The following is a 16,255-nucleotide window of genomic DNA, read 5'->3' as shown; positions in this document are numbered from 1 at the left end:
ACTTCTTATTTTTATCATTGTGGTTTTGATTTGCATTGCCCAAATAATTAGTAATGTTGAGCATCTTTTCATGTGCATATTGGCATATGAAATATTGGCACATGGGATGTTATATATCTTTCTTGGAGAAATGTCTATTCAAGTCCTTTGCCCATTTTTGAATTGGGTTGTTTTGTTGTTGTTGTTGAACTGTAGGAGTTCTTTATATGTCCTGAATGTTAACCTCTTATCAGATATATGATTTGTAAATATTTTCTCCCATTTCATGGATTGCCCTTTGATTCTGTTGATAGTGTCCTTTGATGTACAGATTTTGTTTGCTGTAGTGCAGTTTATCTACTTTTTCTTTCGTTGCTTGTGCTTTTGGTGTCATATCCAAGAAATCATTGCTAAATCCAGTGTCTTGAAACTTTTCCTCTTTGCTTTCTGCTAAGAGTTTTATAATTTTAGATCTTATGTTTAAGTCTTTGATTCATTTTGAATTTATTTTATACATGGTATAAGGTAAGGTTCCAACCTTTGCATATGGCTATACAGATTTCCCAACACTATTTGTTGAAAAGACTCCCCTTCCCCATTGAGTAAGTAGTCTTGGTATCCTTGTTGAAAATCATTTGACCATACATGTGAGGATTTCTGGGCTCACTATTCTGTTCCATTAGCAATATGTCTGTCTTTATGCCAGTACCACACTGTTTTGATTACTATAGCTTGTAGTAGGTTTTGAAATCAGTAAGTACGGGACCTACAACTTTGTTCTTTTTTAAGGTTATTTTGGCTATTTCATGTCCCTTGAGACTCCATATGAATTTTAGGATGGATTTTTCTATATCTACAAAAAGACCACTGGGATTTTGATAGTGTTATGGCCTATATTGTGTCACCTAAAAATTCACATTTTGAAATCCTGACCCCCAGTACCTCAGAATGTGACTGTATTTGGAGACTGGAGCTTAAAGGAGAAATTAAGTTAAAATGAGGTCATTAGGGTGGGCCCTAATCCAATACGACTGTTGTCCTTATAAGAAGAGGAAATTTGGACACAGACATGTACAGAGGGAAGACAATGTGAAGCCAAGGAGAAGATGGCCATCTACAAGCCAAGGATAATGGCATCTGAAGAAATAAACCCTGCCAACACCTTGATTTCCAAAACTGTGAGAAAAGAAATTTCTGTTGTTTTAACCACCCAGTCTGTGGCCCAATCAAACAGATAGGGATTGCACTGAACCTGTAGATTGCTTTGGGGGGGGGGGTGAAATTTTTAGATAGGCTGAATTTCATAAGTTTGGGCTGACTGTGTGAAAATGCTCAGCCGGTGGCCAAATTTGTATAAGTTCAACTCGGTAGAGGCATTGCTCCTATACGGGGACCTGCATAAGAAGGTATTCTGTTTTATTGGGGTTGAGTTTATTGATCTTGGAGAGGCAGTTTTCTTAAGGTGCTAGTCATAATTAGAATATATTTACCTGCCCTATTTTCACAGGCAGGAATATTGTGCTCACACTATTATTTTTTTCCCCATTTTTCTTTAAAATATTCCTCTCATTAAGTTTCTAGGGCTGCACGAGTCAGTTTTAGGCTAAAAATAGTAGTTGCTGTTGCTGCCACTGTTCCATGTGGAAAACATAGCCAACTGCTTTACAGAAAAGGAAAAAAATAATTTTCTAGTGTATTCTTAAGATAGCGTAAAAGCCACACTGACAAGGAGCCCCTAAATTGCCAGCAGACTAAGGTTTCCTGCACCAATTTCATGGCTTTTATTATTTTCCTACCGGCAGAACAGAAAGTAGGATTCTTCAGGTTCCTTCTACCCAACACATTGCTTGTGAAGGGCAGAAAATGAAGAATTAGCCTCAAGGTTGGCAAACTATAGATTGTGGGCCAAATCAGCACACCACCTGTTTTGTAGAAAAAAGAAAAAAATTGGAATGCAGCCATTCTCATTCTCAGCACTGTCTATGGCTGCAGAGTTGAGTAGTGGCGACAGAGATATGGTCTGCAAAGCCTAAAATATATACTATCTGGTTCTTTACAGAATAAGTTTGTTGGCCCCTGAACTAGACTATGAATAAGTGATGACTGAGTAATTTATTCAGACCTGTCATTTTAAAGACGAGAAAAATGAAGACGCTAATATTATTGAGAGCAAAGGATTCCATGTTGGCAGCTTAGGACAGACTGAAGAAGAGAAACTGATGGACTCTGGCAGACTCACCTCTCCTGGATTGGGCCAGGGTCAGCAGACAGGAATTGCCAACAGTGGAATGTCTACAATATGTGAAGTACAAGGGAGGTAGAGTCATGATTCTAACAACTTCTGATGTGGGGGAGATAACACGGATGGCACCAGGGGTAGAACCAGAGAGTAGGGGGATCAGTGATAAGTACCTGAGTCCCACCTGTGAGGACATGGAGAACTAGGTAGAATTTCCGGCAACAAAGGTACATAGATCCTGGGGGCTGAGCCATATGAGGTAGTAACTCAGAAGACAAATCATGGTATATAGGGGAATCCAGAAATCAGAGCTGATGAAGTAGTAAGCATTAGGTTCAATGTGGGTGAGATGAGTCCATAAATAAGAAAGGAAGTTCTTGAAATCTGTATCAGTCAGGGTCCCAGCGAGAAACATAGGGCACCCTCAAATAAAGATAATCTGAGGAGAGTAGCAGGACTAGTCTGTGTGACGGATAGAATGCGGCAGAAGTGATGGTGTGTTGCTTCTGAGGCAGGGTTGTCAGGGACTGCGGCTTATGTCTTGGGATCTTTCTCTCTCCCTGAGCACATTCTCAAGAAACTCTTACTGGGTTCATGAATGCAAGAGAAAGGATCACTCTGATACCAATCACCTGGTGCCCCCATTCTTCTACACCTGGCTCAGGGGAGTTGTGAGCAGAGCTGAGACCTTTTCCAATTTAGTCTCCCCCCTCCCCAGCCACTCCCTGTCCCTAGATTCCCATCCGTGAAACCAGAACCAACTTCTTATTGGTTCCGTTCACTCAAGACAATAATGACAGGAGTGCTGAGGGTGAGATCCTGGGGGTGGTCCTTTTCACATTTTGAATGATTTCTTCTGAAGAGAAGGAGTTCTAAGCACTATTGCCTCAACTATTTCATCCTACTTAGGGCAAAAGTTAAATAAATTAGAACATTATTCTGACTGGATTAAGTTGGCCAGAACGAAGCTATCCTTTGAATAATAATGCACTTTGAGCCAAAATGCATTCTCTTTCTGAACCAGAAAAACTAGGATGGGCTTGATGTATATGTTTCCAAGGGGATAAAAACTATCTCCAGAAAGCTGTTTTGCCTTTCTCATCCAACTTCCAGTTTTAGATAATCACATACACAAAACCTTAAAAAACTGTGTCTTTTGACTTCATCATCTATGAAGAGTACCAAGTGTCACAGAACTTGGAAGTCTTTTTGCAAAGTCAACATTTTAGGCACAGAAATTTATTTTGGGCTGTGTATTTATTCATTCACTCCTTAAACATTTACTGAAGGTATACCACTTGCTTCCTTTCTTGAGGCATCAGGGGCATAAAAAAGAGTAAACCCCTGCCCTTGAATGGCTCAAACCAACCTAGGTGGTGGCAAGTCAGACATAAAAAAGGACTTGATGTGTTAAGAATGACAATAAGAGTACTTGGAAAGGGTTATGGGGATAGTTTTAGGACAGTTTTTGATATACCTGGACACATTTTGATTCTTATAATAATCACTAGTTTAGCCCTTACAGTTGTGGCTTAACATTTTTAGTGAACCATATATGGAATTTTTACAAGAAGAAAAATTATAAATCTGTTTGTCTCAGGGTGGTATTTGAAAATGACCAAAATTATAGTTAGAATGCAATTCAAACACTGTGTCTTGTAATCATGAGACAATATTCAGAGCACAACTTATGCACATACTGCATCACCATAGAGTTATTATATTATTTCAGCAATACCTAACCTAATGGAATTACTTTCATATGATTTTCTAAGAACTGAGATATCACTATAGCATTCAGAGTTTGGGAGAGTTTTAGGTTCAAACATTATATCTATTACTGGGTTTTATTAATTTTGAATTTTTTGTATTGATACTATATTCTGAACAGCTAGTTCTCTTAAAAATTTAATAGCTAGCTCTCTAAAAAATTTCATACATAGCCAGGCCACAATACTAGGTTATTTTGCTGATATAGGAGGTGAGGCCATTAGACCTGTTTGTTTGTTGGTAGAGAGAGGTGCAAAGTTTAGGAGTTGTCCACTAGGTAGGGGGATGAATGCTAAGTCTGAAATCTGAACTTAAGGAGCATTGAAAATACCTGCAGCCTTTGATATTCTTACCATTAATTTCTTTCAAAACCATCTGAGCCACAACTACTGAGCCCATGTGCCACAACTACTGAAGCCTGCATGCCTAGAGCCCATGTGCCACAACTACTGAAGCCTGCATGCCTAGAGCCCATGCTCCGCAACAAGAGAAGCCACCACAATGAGAAGCCCGCGCACCGCAACGAAGAGTAGCCCCCACTCACCACAACTAGAGAAAGCCCACACGCATCAACGAAGACCCAATGCAGCCAAAAATAAATAAATAAAATTTAAAAACAAAACAAAACCATCTGCAGATGTGTGCATATTAACTGGCTCCGGGCATTCTATTACCTAGGAGGAGTAACACATTAGATGGCTAAAATTAGAAGGAAAGCAAAAAAAAAAAAAAAAAAAAAAAAAAAAAAACAGCCTGGTGAGCCAATGTCCCTGGGGCTTTATAGCAAGAGACGCTGAGTGCCAGGCAGGAGGGGTCCTTAATCCCTGTGAGGTGTGAGTGGCAAAAAGTGCTGGGGGGGCGTGTGTTACTGCAAACACTTGCCGTCTCCCACTTGCCTCTGGTCCTGAGTGTGGAGGGTGAGAGTTGGGGTTATTCACCATTCACACTGCCACACAGCTTTATAGCATGCTTTTCATTTCATGGATTTGAATACATCAGTGATCAGGGTGATGTGTGAGGGGCCATGGAGGAAGCCACAAGGAAAATTGGAAGGCATCTGGGTTTCATCTGTTTTATTTGTTTAAGCTTAGGAAAAAGAGGAAAAGATCGTAATAATGAAAATGTTAACAACCAAATTAATAAAAGTTACAGAGAGTTGCTATGCAATAGGCACTGTGATAAGTGTTTTATGTACATCATCTTATTTAGTGTCCCCTGTGCTTCCCCCACTCTCCACCAGCAGTAAAAATCGCTTCCTGAAGTGCAGTTCACCCTCTTATAGCGGCACCATAAAGGGATTCCACCTAATTTGCAATTCCAAATTTATAAAGTCTCCTTGACCTTGTTGGTGATGATAGTGTCCCTGGGCATCGAGGGGAGTGGCGTGCCTTTCCTCCTTACCCAAGGCCGGGCTCAGACAGAGGAGAGAGTGCTTCTTGGCCAGGTAGCCCTGGACAGTTACCGTTGTTGGAGGAAGAGCCTCAGTACTGTCTTACTGACAGAGCCACAGAGTTGAGACCTGCACTCACCCCCACCCCACCTCTCTGTTCCAGGTCCACCACTTCTTGGATTCAGAGCCCTCGCTCATCTCAGGCTTACACAATGCCAGGGCAAGGAGAATGGCTTTCTGCCTCAAGGCCCTGCCTACACTAACACCCTGAAATTCCAGTGAATGCTATTCACTGTTCTGAAGGGAAAGTGGTAACAAGCAGATCTGTCTTGGATGCCTTCCAAGAAGCTTGGTGCCCAAGGGAAGGCCTGAGATAAAAACAGGCATGGAAGTAGGAGCCCCAAGAACTGTGAGTGCTTCACTCTAGGGACTCTGCTGTTTTTCAGAAGAACCTGATCTCCCCTACCTGGTAGACACTCAGACTCACTGTTCTTCAAGCAAAGAGATGCTGCAATTCTACTCCTTTCAAGGAGCTGTGGAGAGAAGGAACCAACCACTAACAGGGCACTTGCACTTTTTAAACCTTCCCCTTTCTCATCCTTATTTTTCTTCCTTTTTCTATGTCTTTTCTCCTAAACTTTGCTTTTGTTGGTGGTATTTAGACACACTGTTTTCTCTCCTCTGGGTGTGCTCTAGGGTTTTATCTAATTGTCCTGCTGTTCTAGTGTCACTTGGCATTATTATTGGGAAGATGAATGGGATAGGAGTCAGAGTTCAGCAGGAAGGCATCTGCTCGTCTGCAGTACATAGTGGAAATGCTCAGAGGTGAACTTTAATGAAAGCTTGGAAAAGATTTGCACAGAGTAGGCTGTCTTATATCCCACCAATGCTGGGGTGACCAAAAGGTAGTCCTTTTCTGGAGGGACCAAAACTGAACAAACAGGAGGTAATAATATCTTTACAGGGAGTTCCCTGCTTGGGATGGCTTTTCTTCTGTAGGAGAGAAAATGGGGTGGGGGGGAAGACAGGGTGGTCAAACACGGAGGAGGTTGAAAACGGAAGCTCTTGAATGTGTCCTAACCACTGGCTTGTTTTTTGCTCATAGAACAATCTCACCAAAAAGAGTTTCCACTTCACTGGCAAAGCCTCTCACCCAGCAAAGCCTCTCAGGCAGCATCTCCCCTGGCCTCAGGTTACTGCGCCATCGCCACAGCGGGCTCAGGTTCTCTTACTGGACTTTCTTCGCCTTGACAGTTCTTCCACTTTACCAAGTAGCCAGAATCCCCACTTGCGAACGATTGCTTTGGCGCTTCGGCATTCGAGGCAAGGGGGACAATGGCTCTATTGTTCTTTTGGCCTTCTTGACTAGAGCAAATATCTCTTCCATCTAACCCTGTCACCAAAGGAGACTGAGTCTGGAGCCCTCCAAGACTCACCTTCCTTCCACTTCCGCTTTGTTCTTGGAAGAGGGTTTCGTGGGCCCCTCCCCTCGCCCCAGCAAACCTGTTTTGGGACCCGAGGAGACAGTTGCCTCTTTCTGCTCTTCACAGAGTGGAAGTTGGGAGAGGGGAAAAAAGAAGCGCGGATCAGGAAACTGGTTTTAGTTCAGATTCGACCTGCTGCCTGTGGTTCCTCCTGGACTACTAGGGACACGCACCCGGGTGCCCCGCAGCGCAGAGGCCGCAGAGCGGTCCACGGGAGCCCCGGCCAAGCACTAAAAATTCACGGAGAAGGAGAGCCAGGCGTTGCGAGGGCTCGGAGCTGAAACTGTCTCCAAGGATGGGTCGGGATCCCGCCACCGGCTTCCGGCACCGCGGGCGCCAGGGAGTCCCCACGCAGGGCGCACCTTTGCGGTTGGGTTTCCCAGCTGCCTTCCGGGAACCCCGCCGAGCCCCCTGCGGCTCCGGGGGGCAGAGCCTAGCTCGCCTCCAACCGAAGCTCTCCTCACTCTGCCTGCGCTCGGGAGTGAGCGCTCAGGGTCCCCCTCTGAGCATGCGCAGCCCGGCGCCCTCCCCCTCCTCTCTCGCGCCCCCCTCCGCCCCCCTCGCCCGCCAGCCTTTTGCTCCTTCCTTTCATTAAACAAACAGGAGATCCTGAAACCTGGACCCTGTGCTAGCTGCAGCTCAAGGAGGAGGCGGAGGAGGAGGCAGAGAGCGGGATGGGCGCTGAGGGGGATCCGTGATCCCGCGCTCCCCGCCCCACGCGCGCGCGCACACACACACACACACACTCTCTCTCTCTCACACACACACACACACACACACACACACACACACACACACACACTCGCACAAACACACGCGTACACGCCCGCGCCGCGCGCTCGCCGGTTGGATCTCCCACGCAGGCGGAATGCAGCAGAGCCCGGGGAGCGGGTCTCCGACCGCTGCTTGAATGCACCTCGCTGCCGGGAGCCGGACGGCCCAGTAGGGCGCACGGGAGGAGGGTCCGCCGAGAGAGGTGAGTGGGGCGCCCGCAACCGCGGGCAGCTCCGGGACGCCGGGGCGGCCGGGTCAGGTTCCCCGCTGGAAGCTGCGGCGCAGGTGGCTCAAACCCAGCTTGCGGGCATTAAGGTGCAGATGAAGGCGGCGCAGGGGCGGTGCAGGGGAAGAGGGCGATCCCAGTAAGGGTCGTCTCCTGCGAGGTGTCAGATTGACCCAGCGGAAAGCTACACCCTCCCTGCTCGTAAACTTTCCTCCCCTGTCATTTGGGAAACGTGGAGACAAAGGGGGCGTGGAAGCTCCCTCCGTCCCGTTCCACTCTCCTGGCTGCGTTACAGGCTGCGCCGGGAGCCGGCGTGCGGGCGGGGGCGCCCTGCAGGTGGCTGGGGCCAAGTCCTCCCGCCCGGGCGGGGGTAGGGATCTCAGCCCTGGCTGTAAGCGTGGCCTTTGATTTTCCCTCAGGCGTGGGCACCTGTCATCCTTTCCTCCTCCCCCACCCCGCAGCCTGGGCGCCTCGTAGTTTGGGGGGGGGGCGGGTGTCGCCTGGAGAATTGGAGGGGCAGCCTCTGGCTTTCTCATTCAGCACCAGTGCCACGGGAGCCGGGGGGAGTCTCGGGCCAGTGCGGGGATGAGTGATGAGTTACTAAAAGGCTTTGCCATAATCACCTTCTGGAAACGCTGGGCGCCGGGTTCTCTCCTCCCTCGGGAAGGTGCTGTCTTCACGCACACCTAGGTGGCAGCCTTGGGAGCTGGGCTGGGCTGCTGTGGCGTGGCTGGGGCTTTATTTTTGCCCCGGGGTTTTATGACACAAACATGTGGAATATGTGGAGGATTCTGGGTTATTTTTCTTTGTGGGGATACCGTATTCCCTTTTAACCTCTTTCGTGGGAGAGATTCTCTGCAGCCTGGTATCTAGTTGGTGGACAGGCACCGTTCTGAATCTCTCTTCGGTCCCAGGGAAGAGGTCCCGAGAAAAGGATTCCCTAAAATGCCAGTTGCATTGGGGTGGGGTCTCAGAGTGCGGAGCGCCTGCTGGCACCTGGGAACCGCCTCAAATCTAATGGTCCTTTGAAACAGCAGAGCCTGGTCAGTGTGTGAGGAGTCCAGGACTGGGACAAAGGGGATTGGAAGAGGGCCAGATGATGGCTGTTTAGGAGAGGAGCCACTAGAGGCCAATTGAGGCGAGAAGAGGTCGAGCGGGAAGCAAGGTACCCTTGCAACCTTCACTGAATTCCTCTACCCCTTCTCTTACTTCTCCTGTGTTTGGTGGCTTTTATTCATCGGGTGGGACTCTAATTTGGAGATTTCTGGAACGTCACATCTGGAGAATAGAAGGCTTGACTATTCCTGAGCTAACCTTGAGCAAATTAGTTCTGTAAGTCTAGGAAATACCATGTTCAATTCTGTTTTGGCGTTTTATTCACACCTGGAAGGTGGGGTAGGCAGACAGGTATATTTGGGGGGTGGGTGGGTTCTGTACCTTAGGAGGCTTGAATTTGTAAGAGACGTGTGTGTGGGGAGCCTGGAAGCCAAGTTGATGCTGACAGAAGGAAACACTAGAAGCTCAGATCCAGTACTTGTGACTATGGGTTGCCAGAGAGTATTCTCTTCACTTTAAGATGACTTGCAGAGTCCATCTCACTGCTGCTCTGGGGACCTTTTTTAATTTTAAACATTTTGTAACTTCTTTTAAGTGGGAGAAAGCATGATATACATGAGGTTAATTAAGAAAGTTCACTTATGAGAGAGACCTTGACTCGTAAGTCAACATTGCCAAAGGTGAAGAAGTTATTGAGAAAAGAAAAAAAAAAAAAAAAGAGGGGAATTGGAAAGGGTTGCATATTATTAAAACAGCTTCACTTTCATAAATTTTAAAAAGCATTCAGTAAGATGGAAATCTGAAGTTTTTTTTTTTTCTTTTTTCAAACAACTGGTGAAGTAAAGACCTTTCCAGAAATATTTTCAAGTTGAAATTGGCCTAGTGGGGGTTTAAATATAATTGTCAGCATATGTCCCTTTTTATTGCATGGTGAATATTCACATCATTTTCAATGCAAATCTTGGCAAGAAAAGATTAAGATTTTTTTTTTTTGCTTTTTACTAGAGCTCTATTTTCTTTCTTTATGATGTATTTCCTCTTCCTACATCTGCAAGTTCAATTCATTTTGATTATATTCAGAGTCTATTTTCAAGTTTTTATTGACCACCTATCCCATATTTAGCGTTGAAGTTCATATAATAATGTATAACATCGTTCTGGCCCCTAAAGTGATTATAATCTAGATGTCAATACAGAATTAACACATATGAAATAACTAGAGAGTAAGATAGGTTTGTACTGTCCTGTGAGCTCTTAACATGCATGGCATATACTCCATTCTCCCTCCTGGCCTTTTCTCAACATTCAGAAAACACACATCAGCACTTACTATGTGCTGGAGTCTGGAGAAAGAAAAACACGAGGAAGTAAAAAATAGTCCGTGCTTTCAAGGATGAGGAAACAGGTATTTAGCTAACTATGATGCAATCTGATTAACTGTTATAGTTGTAGGGTAAATCAAGTGCAAATAGTAGACATGCAAGTGATTTTTTTTCTTCCCCTATGGGATTTGACCAGACGGTCTTTGAGATATTTTTGAAAAATGAATAGTTTTTACCAGGTAGGGAAGGATAGAAAGGACATTCCAACAGAGGAAACGTGAGTGTGCCTAATGAGTTAGGGTAACTATGAGCCGTCCCATGTGGCTAGAGCACAGGGTACGAGAGTGTGGATACAGAAATGAACAGCAGCTAGGTGACACTAATTAACAACAAATGCTGTGGAGTGTTTGGATAGGGATATGCCCAATGTGCTATGGAAGCACAAAGGGAGGGCATCCACCTAAAGGAGATTAAGAAGATCAAGAAGGTTTCTTAGGGTGGTTGAGGTGACCTAAGTCTTGAAAGACAAGAAGAGAAGGGCTTTCCAGGCAGAAAAAAAGCTATCTGAGAACTGGAAGTTGTTCTGTGTGGCTGAAGTGAGAGATGTGAGTTCTTAGCTCTGTGGAGTAGCAAACCATCAGGCCAGAGAAATAAGCAGAGATCAACTGTGAATGGAAATATCCCAAGCAAAGGAGCTTCAGTTTTATCTGAAAGGCTGGGAAAGAGGTTGCAGGTTGGGAGAGTTTGAGACATAATCAGATTTGCATCAGAGAAAGATAGCTGTGACCACAGTGTGGAGGATGGATTGGAGGCGGTGAGACTGGAGGCAAGGAGCTTATTGTGGAAATACAGGCGTGAAGTGATGAGGATGGTGGCAGTGGGGGTGGAGAGGAGAAGATATGTCCGGGAAACAAGTGAGAAAGTCAACCTTGCTAATCTAAGAGGCCTCCTCTGTGTGTTCCCATACTACCCTCTGCTTTTCTAGAATTCACTTGCGTAGCTCTCTTTCCTGTGTTTGGAAGGAAAGACATTCACAGCTGCATCTCCAGCATTCATTACAGGCTTGGTACAGAATAGGGACTCAATAAATATTTGTGGAATGAATGATTAAATTAATGAACGAGGAAACCCAGTCATGAAGCAATGATTCCTGCATAAGAACAGTAGACGCTAAATCAGGGCTTCCATTTCTCCAAGGTGATCAGCATTTGGGAGATCAGTGACAAAATGACCCAGGAAAACTGCCTTTATGAAAAACTGTCCTGTGAAGTGCCAATAAGAAAGCAACCTTGTGACATCACATTTTTTATATCTAAACATTATATTATTGGCTCATCTTGGTAGCAACAGCATTTAGCACAGTTCCCGATTCATAGTAAGCTGGAAGTAAATGTGAATTCTCTTTTTCTCCCCCTTTACTTGTCAGAATGTCCTGATTTTATGTGCTTTGCTCAAACTTTTAAGATAATCTGGGACCCGGGAGTTTGGAAGCCACAGTGTCTCATTTAAAGAGCTCGTAGCATCTTGGCATCCTGGGATAAGGGCCAGACCACCCGTGTTCCCATCTTTAAACACACAGCCCTAGGAACTGGGTCCCTTACTGAGCCAAACCTGAGTGTATTGAGTTCCAATCTTTTTTTTTTTTTTTTGTCAGTGCAAAAAATAAATTTTTTGTTGTTTCTTAATTTTTTTGGAAGTGGAAAATCTTAAATGTACAGCTTCAGCTTGTTGAGTTGCCATCTTAAAATCCCAATAAGAGATTTCAGAATGGATAAAACATGAGAATTTGTTTCAGGTTGACTCCAGGGGTGAAAGAGGGGTACCAAAGGTAGCACTTTGGGTTTGAACTTTGGTAGCTGGATGAAGGGTGGCAGAGGAGTGAGGAGAGAGGTTAGCTCAGAAAAGTGAAAGGCTCAATGCTGTTTTGTGGGGAACTGATTTTGGGGTAACACTGGAACATCCTGGAAAGCACATAGTACAGATTTCCAGCATGTACTGATTTCACAGTAAATACCAGCTACTGTTTTGATTAAGGGAGAGGATGGGGAGCAGGGGACCATAGAGCCAAAGACTAAATCTCAGCATTTAGCAAAATATAGGGGTTAAGGAGAGAAACAGGTACCGCAGAATACTCAGGCAATATGGGAAGGAACTGGAGTGGAAGTAAAGGCCTCAGAGAATCATGAGAAGGAGTGGTCAGACTTCACAGAAGCAATCCTACCTATGTGCCAGGCCTTGTGTGAGTGCCTACATGTGGAATCTCATTTAATCCCCACACCACCTGCAGTTCTCTTCTCCATTTGACAGCCAAGGCAGCCCAGACAGAGAGATTCCAATAGCTTGTCCAAAATTACCAGACCGGGAAGTGGCAGAACCAGGTCACCAAGCCCATTTTAATAATCCTACAAACTCCTTCTCCACATCCAAGGTATAAATTACCAGGATGATTTTAAGTGCAGAGAGGTTGAAAAGATTGAAAGTAGGGAACTGGAAAAAAAAAGGCAATGAAAAGGAGTTTCCTGGTGACCACTGAGAAAGCAGTTTTAGTACAGCACATGCTCAGAAGCCGTATCTCAGGGAATTCAGTGGGGAACGGGAGGTACGAAGATCCAGGCAAGACGTACCTGTCAGTCATTTATGAAGTCGGGTGGGAGAAGGAGTTAGGATACCATAGGGGGAAGGAACAGCAAGCCTCAAGTGCAGTTTTTATCAATGGGGAGCAGATGGGTAGAGCTGGTGTCTGAGGAGAAAACGTGTGGGAAATGAGAGCAGGAGAGAAGAGATGGAGGAGAAAGGATGCCTCTCTCCAAGAGCATGGAAAGATGGATTCATGCTCTTCTCCCCCAGAACTAAATGACGGAGGTGCTTACCAAAGCACAGAGAGTTCAGATCTTTGAGAGTCCTGGAAACATAAGGAGCCTCTGAGTGCCGCACGCTAAGGTGTCACTGGGACGTGTAGATGATGAACCTTGTTTATGTAGCACAGTGGCCAAGGGTGCAGACTCTGGGGCTAGATAGGTTCTATTTGAATTTTGGCTCTGCTGCTTATCAACTATGCAACTTTGGGTACACAGTTTACTTCTCTGTGCCTCAAATTACTCTTGCTCTTAAGACAGAGATAACCATCTTAACACATCACATAGAATTGTGGGGATTATATGAGTTAACAGTTGTAAATCTTGGCACAGAGTAAGTGCTCAATAAATGGTAGGTATTATGTGTGACAACAGTCAGGTTAAAAATAAAATTTTGACTTTATTTTCAGGACTCTAGAGACTGTGTGCCTCAGTGTTTGTTTAAAAAATTATTTTGGTTGGTTAATAAATAGCTGGCTCTAATCCTGTTTTCCTAAGTGCAGGAATTAAATCAACCGACACAAACATGGCAGGGGCAGACCAACTCCACCGTCATAAGCCTAGGTGTGTCTGCCTATAACATTTGCCTAGTTGCCTCCTCCTTGTGCCTGTCTGGGAAGATGAAAGTTTGCTTGCCTTAGGCTGGTCCTCTCATTCTTCAGCCTCAGTTCATCACACAACAGGTGCTTAGCTGTTTAGCAAGTTGTTTTCAGGGAAGTGACTACATGTATTAATTACAGCACTGCTTTGGTACTGGGGGATGTAAACTCTAAATATCTCAAATGTGAGGTTTGCATCATTCTCTGGGAGTTAAAAGCCTTTCTCCTTCTTAGAAAAGTTTGTACTGTGTTCTAAAATAGAATCCCCAGTGGATATGGAAGCCCCATCATCTAGCTAGTTGGCAACAGGTCAGTGACGAGAGCTTAGGTTTGAACATAACCCAGTGCCTTTTGCATTACACTCTGCCAAATACTTTTATTATTGCTCTGTAATCAAAGACTGATTTTTGTTTGCTTGTTTCATTCATCCTATTTATGTTTCAGCCAGATTAAATTTATTACATTTCCCCAACTGAGATTTTTCTTTCTCACCTTTTGGTCTTTGGCCATGCTATTCTCTCTTTCTGGAATTTCCTCCTTGCCTTCCCCTGCCTAACTCCTTTGGTCCTTTAGGTCAAAGTCACTTCCTAGGGAACGTAGTCCTGACCTTTGGGCAGTAAGTAGGGTTGGCTTCCCTTTCTATGTATTTCTATTGTCCTCAACTTTGTATTTTCAGCACCTTTCATAGTGCTTGTCACATAGCAATTGATTGGATTGATTGTAATTCATTTTTGGATTGAATGACTGACAGTGAATGAATCTTGTCCTCTCGAGTCATTGCTGATGCCCCAGTCATGCAGCTTCACGTTATAGAAAATCATAGAATTTTCAAGTTCAGAAGTTCACTGGAAATTTTTTAATCAGACTTTTAAGTGAAACAAGATGAGGAGACTGAGAACCAGAGAGGTTCAGTGACTCGCCTGAGCTAAGTAGTGTGAGAACCAAGACCAGAACCCCAGCTCCTGATTTCAGATGCAGCGTCTACCCAGGGCCTAGATCAGGGTGAGCTGAGGGAGGCAGAGTCATGTAATTGCAGGGTTGGTTTCCGTCTTTATTTAAAATTTTGAGGTTTTATTCATCATGGATTTTTTGCATTAATTTAATTTTTTTAACTATTGCATTAAAATATTGTTTATCTTGATGACTGAGTTTTTGGTCACCCCTTTAAATTTTGTACCCAATGTAAGTACCTTTCTGACCTCACCTTAGTCCTGGCTCCGTTATTTCCACTTCCTAGCCTTCATCATTGGTGTAAGAATGCAGTTACACTGTGGAAGGCAAGGGCCCTAACTGAAAATATCAAAGGAAACAACATTTAACATGGTGGTATGAGCTGTTAAGAAACGTTTCATGACCTGGCTGATCTGCTAATTAGTAAATGTTACATTCACAACATAAAAGCAAGACCAAAAGGAAAAAATAAAAGTTGAAAGAAGCTCTTGAAAGAAGCTCTATCATCTATCTATCTATCTATCTATCTATCTATCTATCTATCTACCTCAGGACCAAGGGACAATGTAGAGATTGTCTTCATTTATAAGTTTATATATGTGGTTGTTTATATATGTCTATATTTTTTATTTTTTTGAAGACACAAAATGGAAAAAGGAGAAAATTATTCTACTCATCAACTTGGTGGGTCTTGGCTTATGGCACTGCTGTCCTATTTTGAAGATTTGAAGTCAGACGGTAAAAAAAATTGGCCATTTCTGCCCCAAAACTAAGAAAGGAAGGAAAAGAAACATTAATGGAAAGGAGAAAAAGAGATAAAGAGAGGACATTTTGAGGGAATATCTACTAAGTACCATCCAAGGCACTGCTCTCAAGTCTAGAATGGCCTTTACATATATTACTTCATTAATTTCTACAGCATGCTAGAAGAGGTGTTCATCTTTCCATTTGACAGCTGAGCAAAGCAAGTCTCAGAAAGGTGAGTTAGTTTACCCAAGCTCTCAAAGCTGGAGCTGGATTCAAACCCAGGTCTGAGTTCAAAGACTGTGCTCATCCCACTTCATCCTTCTGCTTCTCCAAGGCTTGGGATGACAGATCACCTTGTCACCTCCTGCCATCACTGAAGCCTTAGGTGCAGGGCTTCAGCGGCTTGTCTGGGTTTGCTGAATGGAAAATCAGCAGTTAGCTCCCATTCCTGCTATTATTTCCTCCTTGTATGGTACATTTATCTTTTCCTATTCATCAATAACAACAGAAAGCAGAGGTGTATACGCATAGGAAATAAATACCCCTCTTTGTGTGAATATCATAAATGTTTACATGACATGAAAGCACATATTTTATATTACCTTCATTATGTTAGAGAAGGCATTTTCTTTGGGTATTATGGCATCAGGTGCTCCAGAAATGCTCACAGACACAGACTGATGAAAAGGTGATCATAATTGCTGGAGCAAATCTGTCATGATGAGGGGTAGTGTATTTGCACAGCTGACAGGGTTTCGGGGTTTGTTTTTTTTTTAATAAATTTATTTATTTTATTTATTTATTATTTTTGGCTGCATTGGGTCTTCGTTGCTGCGCGTGGGCTTTCTCTAGTTGCAGCGAGT

At 44.1% G+C, this 16,255-nt stretch overlaps 1 protein-coding gene across 1 annotated transcript in view; it reads left to right on the top strand.

Moving 5' to 3' along the window:
- The first annotated feature begins 7,687 nt into the window (after positions 1 to 7,687).
- Positions 7,688 to 16,255, top strand: part of PLPPR1 (phospholipid phosphatase related 1) — a 264,328-nt gene continuing 255,760 nt past the window's right edge. The window contains exon 1 of the mRNA XM_027105354.1: positions 7,688 to 7,838. The gene's annotated coding sequence lies outside the window, so the exon portion shown is untranslated. The remainder of the gene's footprint in view (positions 7,839 to 16,255) is intronic.

This window comes from Aethalodelphis obliquidens, unplaced genomic scaffold (assembly GCF_003676395.1).
Source record: "Aethalodelphis obliquidens isolate GAN/ISIS:26980383/991018 unplaced genomic scaffold, ASM367639v1 scaffold7, whole genome shotgun sequence".
NCBI classification, from domain to species: Eukaryota; Metazoa; Chordata; class Mammalia; order Artiodactyla; family Delphinidae; genus Aethalodelphis; species Aethalodelphis obliquidens.
The sequence above is the reverse complement of the archived record's forward strand: the minus strand, read 5'-3'. Positions and strand labels throughout refer to the sequence as shown.